Source organism: Lichenostomus cassidix, chromosome 1 (assembly GCF_008360975.1).
Source record: "Lichenostomus cassidix isolate B80296 chromosome 1, HeHo_3.0, whole genome shotgun sequence".
Classification (NCBI taxonomy): domain Eukaryota; kingdom Metazoa; phylum Chordata; class Aves; order Passeriformes; family Meliphagidae; genus Lichenostomus; species Lichenostomus cassidix.
In genome coordinates this window covers 88,154,462-88,175,786 of record NC_139479.1, presented here as the reverse complement: position 1 = coordinate 88,175,786, position 21,325 = coordinate 88,154,462, and the positions used below count along the sequence as shown (strand labels likewise).

The window sequence follows — 21,325 nt, the reverse complement described above, 5'->3', positions numbered from 1 at the left end:
TTCTCTGAATCTCTATAAAAACTCATCTTGCTGGTTTCTTCTGAGTACTCACCGTTCAGTCTCAGCAGAGAGGAAGGCTTTGAAAAAAGCCTTTTCTCCAGTACAAGCTGAGGAACATTCTAGTGTAGAGGGAGGCAGGGATACAGCTTGCATGTGGTGCTCAGTTTGCACAATGGAAAGAAGACCTCAGCCTTCTGGGTTGTCATGCTTCAAACTATCAGTCTAGCTTCTTTTATTGGCAATAAAAGTAGTTAAGGAAGTTCAGGCAGACAAAGTCATTCTCCCTGTTGCTTATGTCCCTGAACTTGTGCTCCAGAACAAAACAATGCAGAGCCTGGATTAGGCGTCATTGGTATAATTCCCTTCAATATGCCAGGCCTTGGGAAAAAGACTCAGCCATCAGTAACTCGGCTCAGATTTGGGCTTCAGCTTCCCAGCAACTGGCTCAAGGCACATACATCCACCTCCATTGTATTAAGTATACCTCTGACAAACACCACATCCTCAGGAAGCTTTGTCAGAATGAACATTAGACTTTCCAGTTATCCTATTTGACTTTGGACCTTGGCATCTAGCCTCTCTATCTCCTTCCTGACTCTTTCTTCTTCCCCAGCCACACACACACCCTGGATAAGGGACACAGATAAACCGGAAGAGGCTAACTTACAAAACCAGGAAGCCTGTGCTAGCACCAGTTCACACTCCTCACAAGGACTAGATGAATCAAGAAGCCTTCCAAGCCTTTTTGGAGAGCTGCCTGACCTGAGAGACTTGAGAGCTGCAAGAGTTCTGTCTGGAAGGTGGCCTACATCTTCGTGCAGATGATGGGAAGAGTTTCCCCTCCAAAGAGTTTCTGCAGGAAAATGTCTCTGTGGGATTAATTTGTCCTTCACAGCCCAAAGTAGGTGGTGAACTGTATGTCTGTAATGCAATGAGAAGCCTTCAGTACTTTGCCTTACATGCTGTCACCTGCTCTGCTCACATCAACACAGGACCTCACCACTCCCCACACTTTTGTGAGACTCCATCACCTCATGGCATCTGCACATTCTCTACTCTGGCTACTCACTAGGAAATTAACTTGGAACAGAGAAAATCATTCACAGAGCCAGTGTAAGATGGGTGTGCAGTGCCATCCAACAGAGCCTTTATTCCTGACCAGGAATCATCAGAGACATCATCAAAAGAATCATCAGCCAGCACTTGCCCAACTGTGCCCTAAAAGACAGTCCATGAGACCCTGCTTGCCTTAGTTCTGCTCAATATATATAAAAATTCTTGGTAGGTCCAACTGATTACAGAGGCCATTCCAATCAATGATCTCTTCTGAGAGTTTTTTCCAGCAGCTGCCATCCTCTCTCCCAACCTGCTTTGGACTTGCTACTGCACCTGGCATCTGACGAGAGGCAGCTGAAAACCATAACAGCCTTTGTATCAAACAAAACTCTTGCAAGAGGAAAGTAGGTGTTTCTGAGCATCCTTCTGTCTTTTTGGACTCTCTCCCTGTTATGTGACACTCCCTTGTAGCTCCTTGAAGAATCTCCACACTGACACTGCGGGTGTCTTTCCATCACAAGGGACCTGCTGTCTTGACATTACAGCCTTTGGTCCTTTGAGATCAAACCCTGAAGGCCACAGTGCAGTAAAAGTGACCATTGTGGAAACCAAAGTCTCTTGCCACCTCTGCTTTTCTCTCCTTTATCCTTAGGTCTGATATGCCATCTCAGTCCTTCCCAACTTTTCCTTTTTTAACTGCTTGTGGTATTTCCAGGAAATATTCAAAGGTAGGCTTGACTTGCAGTTTCAAAGGAACTAAGGGCTGCATGTTCAGTAGTTCTGTGTATTCCTTTTCCTTTTGCTCTCACATGTGCCTTTGAAGTAGAAGTGATCCTCAGTATTTGTTGGTTTCCTTCTTTCACAGGCACTGGATCATGGAGCTACTGATGCTGTTTAGTATTGCAAGAGAGAGAGAATTAATTTTTAAAAAACAGATATTTGGATTTTACTTGTTATTTTTGTTCTGTATTCTAAATGTTTGATGTATATGGCAAAAGCAGAGGGAAGCTGGGATACAAGGACTGACTTCCAAATCAAGTCACAACTGAAACTGGCTTGGGTCCAGAGTCTTTACTAAAAATGTCAGCTTCATTTGCAAAGAGCAATAAAGTTAAACCCACAATTACTGTCATTAGCAAAGGACTCAGAATGTTACTATTTCTCTGGTGTAAGTGGCTTACTCTTTCCTCCCACCATTTCAAAATTAAATGAAGTCATGTGAATCAAAATGAAGGATAGCATGCATTTCAAAAGGGCAGCATAGGTAATTCTTCCTCTGGAATGCTCCATGGACAGCTGTTTAAGCTATTTACTTGCTAAGTGATAGATATGGTTCAAATCTGCTTAGACATGGGAGGAACTGAGCCTTCCACATCCTTTCTGGGCTCTCCAAAACATTGGGATCTGAGGGTGCCCTGACAAAGAACATGCTGGTATGGTCTGCTTGAACTCTTTCAGTTAGAAAGAATGCCTGCCATGCTGCTTAGGCTTAAATACAAGTGCCCTGAATGGATGTCATCCTACTACCTTGGCTTGTATTGCTGAGCTTTAGGAAGCAAAGAATTGTCCAGGATGATCACAGACTGTCCCAGTGGGCTCGTCCTGCTGCCTCCTCATTGTCCTGTTTTTATTGGTGAAAACAGTTTTTGTTCTGTTGCTACTGTCATGGTGGAAGAAGCCATCACAATGTGATGAAATGACACATAACGGGGAGCTACCTCAGAGAAGAAATTAAAAAATAAAACTTTATATGACATTGTTTTCCATTTGATAAAACCATGCATGAAGTACTGGGCCACAGAAACCCCTGTGGCATAAATTGCATGGTTGTTAATGTGGGGGTAGTGCAGCAAAGAATATAGCAGTAGCTGATTTACAGATTTTGTGGAAGAAGTTTGGAGTTTGCTATTTTAAAGGTTTTCTTTTATCTTTTTTGTCTCTGCCCCACAACTATATGACTACTTAAATAACCAACTTCCTGTTCTCCTCAAGTTTCTTCACAACAAGAGAACAACCTTAAAAAAAAGTTTAGTTTCGTTGCCATGCTACAGCATACTCCTGAAGAACCTGACTCCAAATACTTCATGTACAAAGAAATCTCTGCTGTTTCTTCAAACAAAATTTTATTTTGATTTGGGATTTGGAACATTAACACTTTTGACTGCTGCAAAGAAATGTTAGGTTTTCTTGGGTCCGTAAATCAAAGTTTAATATGACATTAGTAAGAAATTCTCTGGATTGGTAAACCATCTCCAGTGAAGCATGATTAAGAATTAAGAAAGTTATTATTTCACCTTTGGAATCAGTTTTGTTGGTATTTTTTTTTTTTAAATCTGAAAAGTATTTGCTGTCATTTCATTATGGTTGTACAATTATACTGTATTAACTATGACAAGGATGATGATCTATTTCTTGAAAAGTTAGTGTACTGCAGTACAAGCAGGAAAGGAAAATCAATTATTTATCAAAATTAGCTGCATCTTAGTACGTGAAATGTTATTTGAGAACCCAAGTGACTTTAAGTCTGTGGGTAAATCTGCAATACTATGTAGACTATAGATTTACTAAAGTTAGGTCTTATGGATCTCCTTCAGAAATAAAGGTCACTATCACCTCTTCAAGGTGGAAATACAACACATTTTTAATACATTTCTAGTGTCACTCTCACCAGTATATGGTACCTTTAACAACATTTTTATTGCTATTATTTGGCAAAGGAAAACTGTATGCTCAGGACAGATCCAGACCTCTAAGGCTGGCCTGTAGAATGGCACCAGAGTCTGAGTATAGGGCTACATGCTACTTTTCTTTTTCAAAAAAAGCATTTTATGAGATTAAAAGTTTTCAAATACAAACTATATAATGATCCCAAAAGACAATGTTGCTCTCAAACAATGTTGACAAACTTTTGGACTTGGAAAGCAGTGTAATAATGTAAGTGCTACCATACAATAATGAAAACATTTTGTTCTCTGCATTTCAGCTGTTAAGATCCGAATCAACTGGTGAGTATAGCAGATCTGTAGCTGTACAAATCTGCATAACCACACCACAATGTAACTGCACAGAGCAAGATGAGGATTTTCATCTTGAAGAAATACAGGTCTCTTGTGTCTTTACTGCGTGATCTTCAGGTACCAGGGAACAGCACATAACACGCGGTCAGACTATCTCGTTGCGAGCTGGAAGAAGTCCTCAGTCTGGAAAAGAAAACCGAGCAACCAATGCTTTGGTTTTTGTTTTGTGTTGGTTTTTTTTTTTCTTTTTAAAAATTTTTCTGACCCCACAGTAGTGTCCTGCTGCAGGGTTAATTCCCCGTGTGCCAACCTGTCGAGTGCCGCTGCACGGGGAACCGCGGGGTCAGCGCCCCGAAGCCCGGCCGCAGGCAGGCTCACGGAGAGGTATCCGACTTCCCTGCGCCTCCCGGGCGGTACGCGCCGTGCCCTGCTCGGGGCCGCAGCTACCTGCGGGGCAGCGCGGAGCGAGGAGCGCCCGGGCGGGTCCCCGCCGTCGTCGCCGCCGCCCGCCCCGCCTTGTGTGGCCCGTGGGAGCGAGCCCGGGTGCCGGAGGCGGCGGGGAGGGCTGGGACGGGGCCCTGGCCAGGGGTTTCTCTCTCCCCCACCCCCTCCTCCCCTCGCCGACGGTTCCCGTGAGGCTGCAAGTGCCGCCGCGGCAGCTGGGGGGCCGGCGGGGGATGCTGCTGCCGCCGCCCTGCCCAGCGCCGGAGTGAGGGCAGGAGCTGGTGGCGGCAGGAGCAGCCCCGGCGGCGGGACGAGGTGAGCGGGGCGCGGGCAGGTGGGTGCGCGTCCGGCATGGGAGCGGGTCCGGGGCGGGCAGCACTCCCGCCGGGGCCAGCCCGCCCGCGCTGAGGGCTGGGGGCGCACGGCGGAGCGACGGGCGAGGAGCGCTGCGCTGGGCTCTGGCTTTGAGGTGCAGAAACATGGAGCAGCAGAGCCCATGGCCAGGTGGGGTGCGGAGCGAGCTGAGGGCGACAGGGAGCCGGGGGCACCTTAGGCTGAGCCCGGCCGGCCATGCTAGATGCAGACGTAATTCCACGGAGGGACCCCTCCACCTCCCCTCCCCAAATCTTGGGCAGGGTGGTTTCTGATATATGTAGGATCACGCGAAAGGAGAAATTTCCGTAGAGCTCTGAGGTGTTTTCTCTGGCTGAAGTTATCTAGAAATAATATTGAGGGGAAGAACAGTAATTCATATCAAAACTTTAAAAAGCGACAAGTTGTTTTACTGAAATCACACGCACTGGGAAAAAAAGTCACCTCAGTGATCCTGATAAAAAGTGGCTAATAGCAGTATCTTGCAAACCGATTTATAAGACAATTATGATTTTCTGAAGCCCCTGGCACTATTCAAAACAAATTTCACCATATGTCTGGAGAGAGTTTCTGAAAAGTCATGAATCTGCCCTTAAAATCTTCATTTTTACTTATGTAAATACAGGATATGATTCTTAGAATTGTTTTCATGTTTGTTTGAAGTGTTTCCCTTTTTACTGATTTTTTGTTTCCTACTTGAAACAGGTGGTCCATTTTGCACCACCCTCCTTCTCCCTCTCAGGCTCTGCCCCCCAAAACCACCTCTGTGTGTCTTTCTGTGCAGTCATGGTGCAAACTAGATTAGCCTTGTTGGACTCTCTGGGCTGGATTCAGAGGAGCAGAGGAGGAGGCTAGTAAGGCTAGTAACCCTACATCTACTGGCCAGTGCAGTTCTCCTGTTTGGTCATGTATCATGGGGGAGAGTGACTTAGCAGGCATTTTCTGATTTCCCCTTTTGGGTAGCATCTCTATCACCGTCGGGATTTTTTTGCCTCCTACTCGGGTTTCACCACCTGGTGTAAAAGCAGAGAGGATGTGCTGGGAGGGGCAAGGTCAGGGGAGTATCAGTGAGGCGTTGCTAAGGCTATTTCCCAGGCACTGAAGTGCCCCTGAAAGTGTTTATGCTAATTGTGGAAATTAGAGCCCTTAACTCCTGTTCTTGATTTAGTCTGAGGCTGGGCAGCTGTGCACTCCTTTCACTTACTGTTCTATGCTTCTCCCCTCACCACACTGCAGGACTAAGCTCTCTTTTCAATGAGAAATAGGAGTTCCGGCCCCAAGAACTGAAGCTGTTTATGTTCCCTGGGCATTCACTGGGGTCTGTCCATTGATCCCTCTGTTTTGAAGACCAAATTCTTACATCTCTTCTAGCTGCAAGAGTGGAAAAATTAGTTGGATGATTATTAGGAATAAGTTTAACTGAGCAGTGGTAATGGCTTTTCAGATTAAATACTATTTCAGCATCTAGTTTGAATTTAATTGATGTAATTGAAGTAGTCAAAAAGTAGTTATTTCTAAAGCAGATGAATTATGGCAGGTAGGTGACTAGAAACCATACAAAGCATCCCGAAGTAATTTCTTTTATTCTAGGACATCACAAGGCTGATGTTTGGAGACATCTATAAAATTAGTAGGGTGATCCTAACTCTGTGCCCAAGTGTGTGTCAAATGCCATCACCGTACATGACACCAGACTGTCCTACCCTTAATCTCTCGGAAAGGCTAGTGATGGAGTGGGTGACATGAAGGCAAAATTTTGACATCATTCTCAAAGTAGCAATAGAGCAATATTGACAGAAATTGTTGAACAGCTACCTCCTATGTTAAACTTCATGGCTCGATGGAAGAATTTAGATGCCATGTCTGTCAGCCTGACACCCTTCCCACAGTTCTCAAACCTCAATATTTTCTTGATATTTGATAAGATTGTTAGGATTATCTTCTGAAATATGAGCAAAAATGTCAATTGAGACAGAGGGACCTTTTCAGTTCATTCCCATTCCATCTGCATATTGGTTGCAAACTGTTGCATCTATTGTTGGTTACAAACAACCTCTTCTGCATAAGTTGATAGCCTTTCTTGGTCACTTATTAACTGCAAGAGTGCAGAATGCTTTACCTGCACTAATTTGTGCCAACGATTTTAAGAACTTTATTGACACCCAAGTAGACTGAAGGAGGACATTGACAGAGAGGTAGTAGCTTTAGTACCAAAATCTTCTCTGCTGATGTTTCAAGGCTAATTCTGTATATGCACATTTTTTTGTTCAGTTGAGAAAGTTAGGAGAGGTGAACTGCCCAGCTCACAAAATATGTGAGAGATTATAATCTCTTCATGCGCACATGAAATGATGGTGAAGGCAGCACGATCTAAGGACTCAGTTGTAAAGACCATTCCAGAACCTGTTCTGGGCTTGGACACTGACCTCAAGTAAACCATTTTCTTTCAGTTTTCCATTTTCAAAAGTGAGGATAAGAACTGTACCTCACAGGGTCTCGTTAAATAACTTGGAAAGAAACAGGGGTTTCTAAAGCACACTGGAATTTCCATGAAAAAAGTTTTGCATTGTTTAGTGGTATGGTTGACATATGAGAACAGGCAAAGCAGAGGGGTTCAAAAGTATCTGATCCTTTTTCCCACTGTTTTAAGGAAGATTCCGCTGACTGTTTTGGTGCATAGGGTTGGTTGACCACTTCTCTGCTCTGCAGCCTACAGGTGGTCCTTATAACTAGAAACTCTGTGTCTGAAACCAGCTTTACTGGTCTAAATCCATTTTGGAGTTGGAGGGAAAACTTTATGTTACTGAACTTTTAATTTTTTACTTTTTTTAATAGTTAGTTTGAGGCTCTTGGGGCTGGCATATTAACCTGCCTCTACCTCCACTGCCTGGATTAGAGACTATTTGGTGTTGAATACTTTGATGGATGAGATACAGAACATCTGGGTGAGTTTTTGATATGGGTAGAGCAGTTAGTAAGTGCCTGCATCCTGATTTTTGATTAGTGAAAAATACATGGGAGATGGAGGGAGGGGGAAGGGAAGGGTTTGTTAAACCCAGGCATGACATTGCAGATATAGATATGCAATATTCTCTTGAGCAGAAAGTGAGGGCCGTTGTGTTGTGTCCTCAGTTAGGAGACAGATTTGAACTAGTGCTCCTCTGGAGTTGTCAGGGTGCAAGTACTTGTGGTTAATGGTGGCACTGTGCATGTTACAGTGACCATTTCAACACAATGCACAGGGAGTGGGAATCTGTGATGACACATGCAAAGAGAAGAAAAAGAAGACAGAGAAAAGAAAGAAGGATGGGGAAGGAAAAAGAGATAGGAGAAAAGGGTGGCAATAATCCTAGCAAAGGGAACATTTTCCAGTAAGCAGTTCTGAATGTGATGTAAAAAATAACAACTGAAAGTTTTATTTTACTACACAGAGCCCAGATTCTTCCTTTGATCTCTGTACAAGCTTCCTTTTGGCATCTGTGGGAGATCAGTGGAGAGTGGGGAGTGTGGTGTCTTGAATTTATGATGCAGCCTGTAGACAGTCATGAAATGGAATTCAGTCCACTCAAAAATTAATACATAGCTGTGAGTCAACCAGAAAGTACACACATGGTCCTGAAATAAATGATAAAAGTCAGTCAACACAAAGACATCTCACAACCAAAACAGTAGATAAGTTATGTGAGAACTCTTTTCACTGCAGCTAAACTGTTGGCATCTGTTTTAAAAAGTTAACTTGGTGACCATGCTAGTGTCTACAGGAATTCCTTGATGGACTGGTTTTTTTCTGTGATAGTTTCCACAAATACACTATTTTGAGACTTTAAAGGGTGTTAAGCATCTAAAAGCATTTGTTTCAGCTTAATAAGTTAGGAACACATTAAGTGACCTCTAACAAGTAACAATAAATTCTCTACAACCCTTTCATTAATTATAGGATCTGTTTAGTAAATTCTCCTAATTAAACTTGCTGATTGAAAATAGCAATATGGGAGCTTTAAAAGAAAGATAGCAGATACACCAACATGTCTGAGCAAACCAAATACACGGAAAATCATTAAACTTAAGGCATTGATTCCAGGATTTTTTTTTTCAGATGTTTAACATGAAAAATCAACATATATATAGGTCTATTAATCTACAGAAAGATCACTTTCACTTGAAAGAATTTGACCTTTCATGGGTCTCTTTGCCTATTGGGCTGCTGCTATACTTGGACACTTGTTATCTTGAATTAAAACTTTGAGAAACTAGGGGTTTGGGGTTTCTTTACATATATCCCATGAGAAGCAGAACATTTAGGAGCAACCCAAAGTAAAATCTAGTATTGAAGTGCCTCTATAAATCATTCCTACTGGAAGCAGCTCTGCTGACTTTCTGCCTTCAGCCAGCAAGTCCTTCTAGCAGCCTGTTCAGAGCCCTGTTCAGAATCTGATGGGTTTTGCAAGCAGTGAGGCTGCTGACCTGATACTTAGAACAGGTTGTAAACTAGAATAGTGGCCTACTGTACACTCTGCAAACAGAAAAGAGAGCTGGTCCCTGCCACGGAGTGCTGAAGTTGTCTCAGGCAGATTAAGTTAAGGAGGTGAAAGAATCCTCATCTTTCCATTTCATGTCATCTCCTCAAGGCAGAGCTTAAGAGATGTTGTCCTTTCCTCCAAGAAGTACTATCTAAGCTGTATGATTTTTGCTTTCTGTCCTCTCTGCTTTCTTTTTACCTTTTAAGCCTAATCTTCCTGAAAAGAAGGGAATTCATACCCCATTCCTGTTTTTCTACTCTCTGGCTCACCCATGGCCTGGCACCATTAATTAAGCATTTACTTGTGAAGTTTGTTTGAGAACTACCTGTGTAAAGGAGCACTAGTAAGGACAAGCTGTTGGATGAATGTGTTAGTATGGTGGGGATTTCCTCTAGCCCCATTATTCTTGGCTCCTCTAGTACCAGCTAGACATGGAAGCATAAGGGATGGGAGCAGACTGATGGTTTCAGTGAATGTAACAGACGTGGGTCTCTCATACTTGCTGTTAATGTCAAAGTGTTCACCAAACTCAGGAGCTCCATGGAACCATTCACTCATAGCTGTGTTCACATGGGCCATTGCACAAAACTCCACAGTGACAAGGGAAAAGGAACATTGAGGTCTGGTGGTGATGGAGTTCATCAGTGAATTTACAGATTAAGGACCTAGGCATCAGTTAGTTTTGTTTGCACCCTTGTATCTTCCTAGAAAAACTCAGGTACCTTTAAAATTTTCAGTGAGTACCATTTCAGGTGCACAAAGTAGATCTTTTGCAGATGCTGCACACATCTGCAGATGCTGCGTCACATCTGCCAGATGCTGCAGTCATCTCAGATATTGTAGCAAGGCATGGTTATAGGCAAGTGTAAATGTCTAGAGTAGTGCCTTAATAGTAGGTGTTTGTGGCAGGGTTTACTTCCTTATTCCCATCTCCTTTCACCTCACTGCTGTCTTTGCCACACACAACACAGGTTTCTGCTCAGTTCTTTGACACTGCTTGAAAGCCTATTGTGGGAAGCCATGACTGAATGGGTCCACATATACCACACTCAGTCTGCTATGGTAGTTGCTTGCAAGACGACCAATTTAGCTCTATAATTTTTTTTTTTTTTACGTTTTGAACATATCATAATTGGTACTCACTGGGACCTTTTGATTAACCCTGATCAAGCCAGCTGTCCAAGCTCTGCAACAACAATCCAGTTTTCAGATCTCCCTGTTACATTTTAGAACATGTTCTACATTTAGCCTTTGAGGAGAAATTTAACTAAGCTATAATCAGTCTACACCAAGCAATACACTCTATGCCAGATGCCATCCTTTCTACATGAGTGTCCTGTAAGTATTTTGAATTGTGGAGGTAGTTCCTTACAGGAGCTTTGTGTTGGAAAGACAGCAATCTGCTCAAAGGACAACTAATCTATGCCACATAAAAGTCCCACAGATATTTTATTTCTTCTGCATAGCCCTATATTTTTCAAGGCTGTCATATTCTTGCACAAATTATAAAATGTCATACCCTGCTGTTGAATTTTGTCCATTTAGTGGCCTTCAGTGTAGGAAAAACACACAGATTTATAAACCAAGCTGTAATACTAAATCTTCTGCTGCCTGTGTTTATTATTGCAGAGAATCTGCCTACAGTCCTTACCTCACCTTAGGGAGGCAACTATAATTCTCCTTGTTTATGTATTGGAGATTGAAGGGGCTGGGTCCAGTTAGTGAATGACAAACTGAGTATAAAAGTCTGGTTTGTAAAAACAGAAATAGGTTCCACTTTTTGACCCACAATGTCTTTTAAGTACATTACTCCATATGATATGCTTGTTTAAAGCATTGTAATGAGGTTACAAACATTAATATCCTCAGTGATATGCAAATGTATATATGAGTGTATAAAAATGAATTCTTCATAACATTTAGACTTCTGTCTTAACAAACATGTTGATAGCATATTATGCTTCTTTCATTTCCCAGGATAGTCTTGGGTTGAGTAATTTCAACAGATAGCTAGGGTACAATTACTGTTGCTTTCATTTCTTAGGAAGCAGTGTTTACATAGTTAATGGTCTCTGATGTGTCACGTCCATTCTCATACCTAAGTCTTTGAAAGCATTGGTCAGCCAGAAAGCTGTGCTTAATCTTAAAAAGGCCTTTAGCCTCCCTCCTCCACAGTTAGATGACATACTTTGAATGCTCTGCCTGGGAGCCTTCAGCTGAGAGATTTGAGCAGTGTCTCTCTATTAAGTGGTGCAGAACTCATAGTGTCACTGTGCTGGCTTGCAAAGATGCAATCTCAACCCTACAGGCTGAAGTAGCATCTGGATGACACTTCTGGGGGTAGAAAATTCTTTGTGCCTAAAGAGGGTGATGAGTTTCTCAAAAACTTTTGAGGACCTGAGCTTTAGTTCCTCAGCATTAATAACTGCAACCCCTTCCTCTTCTGAAGCTTCTGCAACACTTGTTGTATTTGTTTTACTGTAAAGCACTGCAGTTTTGGTTCACAGCCATGAAAGGCAGAGCTGTTTAGTTTAAATGGAAAACTGAGGTTCAAATGAATCCACGTGGTGTCTGATCACCAAAGTCACTGGTACATTCTTGCTGAATTTGTGCTCTGACCATGGGTGCATCAGTAACTCTGTGGCTGGAATCTGACACAGGCAGGGTCAGTCACCATAGATTGGAAATAGCCAGAACAAAGTAGATTTGGGTTTTGGCAGTTGTTTTGCTTTTCTTATTTTCATTGCTTCCAGAGAGTCTGTTTCAGTTTTCACTTGGTAAACTGAGGCATTTTATAAAGGACAAGAAAAATTGGACACTTAACAGGAAAGAACTCAGTGCAATCAGAAATATCCATACATTCTAGTTGTTGGCATAGGTGAATAATATGGAGGGATATGCAGTGGTTCTCCATGCATTTGGACTTCCTGTGTGCAGTGACAGAGATGAAGGTATGAAGATCGAGGCCTGGATCCAGCCATTTTCCCCTGCTCATCAAATTGGAATTGCTCTAACTGAAGTAGGACATGTCTGATGTTATATCATCAGCACCATAACTGGCAGGGCAGTGCGATGGGAGATGCTGCAGGGTTAGCACTGAACCCAGCAGCTGGGAGAGGGTCTGGAGCACATGTGGAAACCTGACAAGAGGCAGCAGTAGGGTGGGAATTCAGGCAGACAGAGAGCTGGCTCTGTCTGCTGTCTTACAGACCTGCCTAAGGGAAATGTGGGAAGAACATCGTCCCTGTTGGAGTTAACGGGGTCAACAAGGTGAAACAAGGGACTGTGAGGCTGAGTGCTCCCCATTTGTTGTTTGTATGAGGATGAGATGCTTTTCCTATATAATGTCTGTTTTCTTTCTCCCCTAATAACTTATTCCTTGCATTGGACATCAAAATGTATTTGTAGAAATAGACTTATTGCCTGCTAGTGACACTGAGGCATAGCACTTTTTTTCCTTTATTCTAGGTAGGAACTATTTCTAATTGTATCTGCAGATTATTGTATTTTTAAGAACCTCTAGGTTGGTGACAGTTCCTGGCAGATGACACTGAAGATCCCCATGACATCCTGTGAGAAGAGACCATTGACAAAGATTATTATTGAGGAACAGATTATTTTAATGCCACTATATCAAAATTGTGTAAATGACTCACTCTGAAATCACTTGCTTTTCCTTGAAGTTTTATAGTTGTGCCAAAATGCCTTTCCTATAAGCCATGACATTGTTAATATTTGCAGTTTCTAAAGTGAAAATCTTATTCTGGGAGAGGATTTGTAACAGTCTCATTTTCTTACTCAGTATGTCTGTTGCGATGTTTATCAGGGCAATAACTGCAGTTACTTAAGTCTAAAACAAATCTTGGTGCTGTAGTTTCTATTAACATTGCAAAATGGGCAGAGCTGACACAACGATTTGTATACTCCCTCTTTGTGTACCTTGCCCAAAGAATTACTGACGTGTAACTGAGAATTGTTGACAGTTGTGCCAACAATGCAGGGGATGCAGAAGACTGTAGGTGACACGGAGGGTGCAGTTTGTCCTTACATTTTCCTGTTGCTGTTAGCAATTTGCAAACTGGCAGGTAGGTTTGGAGGGATGTCCATTAAAAACAATAGCATCTTGTAAATTATAAGAAATATGCTTGCACGCAACACGTGTGAACTATTAAGATTTTGTTATTACAGGCTGTGTTTGAAACAACCCTATTATAAAGCCTTGTTTGAAAGGTCTCTTGTAGTAAATCAAAACACATTGAAATAGCTGTCTCAGAAGTAAGAAAGGTTGACTTGATAGAGCTAGGATTTAAACATGCAATTCCAGACAGTAAAAATGTTGACAATGGCTTGGCATACAGATACTGTCTTTCAACCAAAGATCTGAAAGAGCTTTTTAAAGTGTCTAATTACAGCATAACGAGTTCCCATTTTGTATCAAGGATTATCAAAGTAGAAAAAATGCACAACTATAATTTTCAGGTTCAGATTTCTATTGTTGGGTACTTACGTTCTTATTCATATCACTGATCTAAATATAGGTTTAGATGGCAACTTACATTCAAGTTTGAAAAATGATCTGATTTCCAGGCCCAGAGATTGAAAGGAGGAATTTTTGATAAGCATATGAAACATGTAAAAGCCTAAATATTTTGTTTCTTGCTGGGATTCATCCTTTTTTTTCTTCCTTTCTTTTGATGATTTGTCTCTTGCTTTAGACAGTAATTGCCACTTAATGTATCTCTGTGATGCTCATACTAATATTACACCACCTTCTTAAGAAGCAAAGCAACTATAAAAATTATTCAGGTATCTAATAACCTTACAACTAGGAAGGGAAGAGAGTTCATAATTCTTAGTTAAGCATGTAATGCAGCAGGTCTTCTGTGTACCTAACAATGCACATTTCCTTCCTAAATTAAGTATTTTAGGTGAGCAAGAGCTCACATCCTGTTGGGGAAAGGGATTATGAGACCTATACCTCTTAATGAAGAGAACATGATTTCACTAAAAGAGCTGGCAGTGGGGTTAGATAACTCATGGCTGTCATCTTTTCCTTTTGATTCTGTGGGCTGTGACCTGTGGGATCATAGAAGGGTATGGGTTGGAAGCATCCTTAAAGATTATTCCATTTCAACCCCCCTGCCATGGACAGGGACACCTTCCACCAGGTTGCTCAGAGTCCCATCCAGCTTGACCTGGAACTCTTCCAGTGAGGGGCATCCACAGCTTTTCTGGGCAACCTGTTCCAGTGTCTCACGACCCTCCCAGGGAAGAATTTTTCCTTCATATCTAATCAAAGCCTCTTTCACTTTAAGATAATTTCCTCTTGTATGGTCGCTACATCCCCTGGTAAGAAGGCCCTCTCCAGTTGTCTTGTAGCCCTTGTTTTAATGGAAGGCTGCCATATGGCGTCCACTCAGACTCCTCTTTTCCAGGCTTTTTATGTCAGAGGCACTCCAAGTGAGGTCTCATGAAAGCGGAGTAGAGAGGCAGAATCACCTCCCTTGACCTGGTGGCCAGCCGGGATGTGGCTGGTTTTCTGTCCTGGAAGTGCACATTGCTCGGTCATGTCAATCTTCTCATCCATCAACACCCCCAAGTCCTCCTTGAGCTGCTCTCAGTTGCCTTTCCTGTACACGCTGCCTGTCCTGCCTGAATACTTAGTCCAGTTTAAATTAAAGTGCTCTAAGTTAATATTATGCCATTGTTTCATCCAAAAAGCTCATGGAGGGGAGTTTTTCAGTTGAGATACTTCTAAAATCCAGAGACCTATTTCCTTGGTACCGGCCAGCTCACTTAATGCTTCCTCTACCCGGGGAAACACCTGTGAGAATTAAAGTTCACATTCTCCCCACGGTCCTCAGTTATCAAATACCCTGTTGGAATCACAGGCAAGTGGGTGACAGACAGCAGTCCTGTAGCTACACTGTGGCATGCAGAGCTGGGGCTGGTCTCCCTGTTTGTTACTGGATTTGAGCAACTGCAAGGATGACATAAAGCTATTTTTGTTTCACCTTCACTGGTCTTATGCCAAGAACAGCTTGGGGAACCTGGGCATGACTTGTACAGCAACATTTACTTTTGTGTAATTGTTTGCTGCAGCACATAGTCTCTTCTCAGTCAACTGTTTAAACTATGGGTGGTAACAGATGCTTAGTTTCATTGCTTTCTGCTATCTTTAATTTTTATTAATAAAGCAGTAAAATCCTTATCTGCATGGATTGTGTAAATAGTAAAGAGGGAAAAGATAAACTCAGCATCCACAGTTTATTTAGTTTGTAAAGCCCTCTGCAGTCCGGACATCTGTTTAGTACAGTGCATGTTTACAGTGCAACTTACATGGCTAAGAGCAATAATTACATATAAAAATATACAGATGTCCTCACTCTGAACAAAATTCATAACTGTACCAAATTACAAATCTTGTCCCAACTCTTACTCACTATACCTCTGTTTTTCCTAAATACCTAAAGAAACAGGATCTTGTGGTTCCTCTGCAGATTGATAACTGAGCTGTCCTTACACTATCTTCTTGGACCATTTCCCGAGACATATTCTGTCTGTTCCAAGACTCCACATCGATACATTTAAAACTACAGTAACAGCTGCTTGACAGATATTGTTCTAGGAATACTCTATGGCTGTGTAAATACAGATTGCATGATAAAGTGTATCTCAGATAGCTGAAAGATCAAAAGGTCATTCTCATTCATTCTATACCGAGATGAAAAATGAAAAAGATGGAAGAATAGAGAAGAACAGACTTGAGCTCATGTTGCGAAGCTGAGCTAGTTATTTCTTCAGCTCAGTCCTAGTCCATGTGCTTTCATGACAGAAATTATTTCAATTCATTTATATAAAATAGCAAAATAATTATTCAAGTTCAATTGTGATTTGAGGAAAAACTGCTCCCTGGCTACAGGGTGATTTAATCATGCATAAGTAATAAGGTAACTACAAAATAAATATAGTTACAATTGAAAGCAGGTTCTGAAATTTTAATTAGCTTTAAACAGATTCAAATATTTTCTTAGAAATTTGTATCAGGAATTAATTTAGTTTGCTGTTCTTCAGGTAATATTAGCTATTCTATGGTCTTAAATTGTTACTAGTTTGGAAGTCAGAAAGCATGTGCACGACTACCTTTTTATAAGAAAACTGATCCTTTTACGGTCACTCCATATCAAGAGAAAGGAAGTTTATCAAGTGTTGTTTGTCTGCACATCTCTTCTGCACTTTCAAGTTAGAGCAGAGTTTGAACCTTTGTTCGAAGCTGTATCCTCTTTTAATTCAGCTCCTGGCTTCTGGAACTGTGCATTTTTCAAACTGTGCATTTGCTCCTAAGTTTCCTGTTGTCACACCTTACCCACATTGCAAGTTTGATTCAGTCCTCTTTCTGTGCGGTCTGACCAGTGGTAAAGCAAGTTTGGAGGTTCATGCTCTGCAGGTGAGAGATGTGTTCTTCAGCCCAGGTTAAAACACCAGTTTTTGAGACCTGAGCTGGGCATCTGAGAAGACTGTCAGCATTTTCACAAACAAAACAGCAGATTCTTGTGGATCACTATGAATAGGGGAGACTGGAGATGTGGATTATACTGCTCCAAAGAAGAGCTGAGGGTAGGATTTGGCAGAGAAGGTGAAATTATGTAAATCAAATCATGGAATCATATAAAATTTATATTGGGAATTTTTTACTTTCAGGTAATTTCTTCATTTCCCATTAGCAATCATCATAGCTGTCTTTATTCAGTGATGTGTTCTGCTGGAGCTCTGTTGGAAATAGGTCTGTATTTATACATCTACATATTTGTAGGTCTGTATAAGACACTCTGGCTTAGGGAAGGCTGACCTAACTACAATGATTGATCCATTTCAACATGTTTCGAATGTGTTATCGAAATGGTAAATGGTAAATGGTGCTTAAATAGATGCCAGTCGCAAGGCCAGAATTTCTTAAGGTGATGGACCTAGGAAACCATACTGTTTTGGAATCACTGTCCTTGCAAATGAGACATTGGGGCTTTTTCCACAAAAAACATGTTGTTTCAAAGCTCTGAGTAAAGACAATTTTGCTTGCTTTTGCTGGGCTGACATGGTACAAATTTTATTCAACATGGCTAGATCCCTGAAGATACAGCAAAGATGACAGGAAGGCCAAAGGTGGGAAGAGCAGGATGACAGATACATAAAGACACACTGATTTCTAAATACAAAAATACATTAAATAACTGGGTATAAACATATGTTTGTAAAGTGAGAAATATTAATCACCCAAGCACAAAAATATGAGCAATGGTGATGTCTGATTCATAGTTCTCAATAGAAGGTATGATCACAAACACCTGTGGCTGAAAAATGGCTCACCTTTGAAGAAGGAAAAGGAGCAGTTGAATTTGGATTCCTGGACTTCAGCAGAGCAGGCCTCATTTTTTGTCTCCTGAGTACAGTTTGAGCGGCTACTCTTCCTGATGGTCTTAATATGTGCACAGTAATGTGGTTGGGAAATTTAACCCAACTGCATCCTTCAGTCAGGATAGACAGAAAATCAGTGTGGATTTTTAAGAATGCCCTTAATATGTATGTCAGAAAATTTAAACCCCAGTAAAAATTTACTGGCCCAAGAATATAGCAGGCATGCAAAAAGGTTTTTAAAAAGTAATGGTGCTTAGTCATAGCAGTAAGAATATTTGTTGCTGATGATGACACTTAATGGTAGGACCATGAAGTCCTTTTGCCTCAGTGCTTAAAGAACTTTAAATTGTTGGAGATGCTTGTGAGACGTGAGGTGATAGGTTAACTATCCCAGCTCAGTATGTCCTGTTGTGAAATGGACAGTGATTATTTCTGCTGGAGAGAGAACCTGGGCAAGTTATAGATAAGTGAGAACACATTCTTTTTTTCTGTGTCTGTACATAAATTTTGGTGTACACTAATATAGGGAAGCTGCAAATAAAAGTAGTATGCTCTTGTAATGGTCACCTCTTAATAATCTTTCTAAAATAAATCACAGAATTTTTTTTCTCTCTCTCCAGAAAGCTCTTTTCTGGTTTCCTCTAAATTCTGAAAATAAGATCCCTTGACACTGATGTTCCAGACAGAGCTATTAGATCTGAGCCTCCAGACACAGAAATTGAATTTACAGGTTTGATGTCGTAACGCTTTAAAGAGCTGAAGGGGTGGAGAGAGACTGGCATGAAATAGTACACTTTTCTCTGTTTCACTTTTGGGAAATTAAATAAACATTTAGAAATAAAATCATGAAAGCATTTTTTTAAAATTAGATGTGTAAGCATTAGCTGTTCATTACATTCTCCCACTTGCAAACAAATTGTAGCAAAGTATCATTTGTCTTCCAAGTGTGTGGTGGAAAGGATTAATTTAATGTTTGTTAGGAAGTCTTAGATCCATGGAGAGAAGCTATCAGAGGTGTACACAGATCATTATAATAATTTTATATATAATCATCTTGTGTTCTTTTATTTTGCTGAGGAACAATTATTCACTCTCAACATCCTCCATCCTCCACAAAAGAGGTCAAAGCTAATAGTTATCTATTTATTGGCTAGGGAAGCAGAGATTTCTTTTTCTGCATTCAACATTGCACAAGAAGTAAATGACTGAGCAAGAAATTAAGCTGGCAAGAAATTAAGCATATACAATGAACACTCAAAATCTTGCTGATGTAGTTGTTTACTGAAGTGCCTCCTACTACTGTTTTCTTAGCGATGTTTTTGTAGCTAATGGGTTTAGCTCAGAAAGAGGTTACAAATGCTAATGGTAGTTTTGTGCTCTCCTTGATTCCTTGCAGAAGGACCCAGAGGGGGGTGCTTTGTTTTGATCGAAATTGTTGCCTTCGGCTTTGCAGATGGCAAAAGAGGCAAATATACTGTCTTCTGAAGTTTTAGGAGCAGTCTGCCTTGACGTTTTGTAATTTGGAAAGGTCATATCATTGAGTCTCTAGCAAGACCCCATATCAATATTGTCTCACATAATCAAGGTAAGCAACAGCAAAAGGGTTGAATGATATGATTAAAATTTGCTGGTCCCTGTCACTTTGTAAATATTTGTTGCCTTGACTGTTGTGGTGGTGCTTTTTTACTGCCAGTCTGCTATTTTAATAGAGTTTTATAGTTTACAGAAATCCAGATTTGCTCAAGTGCGTTCCTGTGGTACACCTTAGGCCTGTTTTTTCAATAGTGGGAAGGGAGATCCATTGACAGGTTACTTAAAAAAAGTATTTCCTTTCACTTTGTAACATAATTGCTCTTTTAGATGGCTACAGATCTGGTAGATTTGGTCTTAGCAAGGGTGGACTTGGAGTATTGAGTCTGTACAGTAAAAGCAAGAGAAAGTCAGAGATCACTTTAGTGAGAATGTGTTTCCAGGTTTAGTGTTTGCTTTTCCCCGTGTAAGTGTGGGCAGCTCTCCGAAAAGTGAGTAGTCAATGAGATAACCTCTTGCTCATCTCTATTTATTCTCCTTTTGAGGCCTTGTCTTTACTGTCTTCAGTGTGTAAGTCAAAACAAGGCATCACACCATTGCTAACACTGCATGTTTAGCCTGCTATCGGAACATCAGGCCAGGCTTGTTCTGCTTCACTACAGTAGCACCCACAGGAAAAGGGCTCTAGATCTGGAGCTTATCAGGGTTTTTTGTTTATGCTTGAGACAAGTATACATGTGACCTAGACTTCAACTTTTACTGTGCTGACACTATAGGAAACACTTTCCTTGTCAGTAAGCTGATCTGTCAACACCAGAAGTAGTTCTAACTAGTGGCTACTTTTTTAGCTGGTTTTCTGGTCATTTTGGTTAGATAAACTCTAGGAGGATTGCCTTAAACAGCTGAAACATCTAAATGAAGGAATTCCTCAACAACCAAAGTTTAGATGATCTGCAGCAGAATTCAGTGTCACATTGTTCTCATTTTATGACAGAGGAACATCTACAGCACCGTCTGTACAGACTGTCTTTCCTTATGCCCTGAGGCTTGTGTTGTGTCCTGAGGTGCTCTCAATAAAACTGGTGTGAGACATACAACATCACAAAAAAGTCTTCCTTTATCAAAAGACTATGCATGTCTTCCACCCCACAGACTCAGGAGAAACAAGCCTGAGTCATGCAGTGATTGCATGCCCTGAAGAAATATGTCCCTTTTTTATTTTAAGATCTTGTAAGTGTATTAAATCTCTGGATATAAGTTTGTTATTTGCATCTCCCTGTACGAGTCTAGGGAGATAAGAAGAGAAAACAGTGAGTTAGCTGCACTTGGGATTCTCGCCAGTCTTTGTGGGATGGAAAATTCCTTCCTAATTCCATATCTGACTTTAAATTTGACCCTCAGCGTGTGAGCAAGTTAGACCAACATACGCACTTAAGAAAAAATAGATCCTTTGTGTCCTAGCAGGACACTGGTGCAACTTTTTCAGGGTCCCGGCCTAGCTGCTGCCAATCAGTGAAGCTTTGTCTTCCTTCAAGCATCCTAGAGTGTGCGGGTAAATTGGGCATCAGAAAAAAGAGCTGTCCTCTCCCTCCTGCAGGCTGTCCACAGAAGCCTTGAAACATGAGATTGAGTTATAGAGTTATTTCAATGCAGAGCCACCAGGGAGATGAGTATGTTGAGCACAGCACAGAAAATCACTGGTGCCCAGGGGAGAGTTTAGTTTTGTATATGCCAACATTAGTGATCATTCATATGTTAAAACTGTCTTCTTCACTGCTAGCTTTTGTGTTTGTGTCAGCTTTTAACAAATGTGGCTTCATTTTACAATCTAGAAGACTGATTAAAAATATGGAATAGGTTCAGCATGAGATTCATCTCTGAGTGGTGTCTAGAAAATACTGCTCTTATTGATACCATCCCTTTAACAAAGTCTTTAAGATCTATCCATAAACTAGTTTTGAATCTATTAATTGC

General features: G+C 41.2%; 1 protein-coding gene across 2 annotated transcripts in view; it reads left to right on the top strand.

Annotated features, from left to right (window-relative positions):
• Positions 1-4,641: 4,641 nt before the first annotated feature.
• The window catches only part of CASR (calcium sensing receptor), a 77,735-nt gene continuing 61,051 nt past the window's right edge, over positions 4,642-21,325 (top strand). The window contains exon 1 of one of the 2 annotated variants that reach the window (XM_085069501.1): positions 4,642-4,832. The gene's annotated coding sequence lies outside the window, so the exon portion shown is untranslated. Of the gene's footprint in view, positions 4,833-4,948; positions 5,022-21,325 lie in introns of those variants that run through there. The other variant, XM_085069510.1, reaches the window with a different exon arrangement.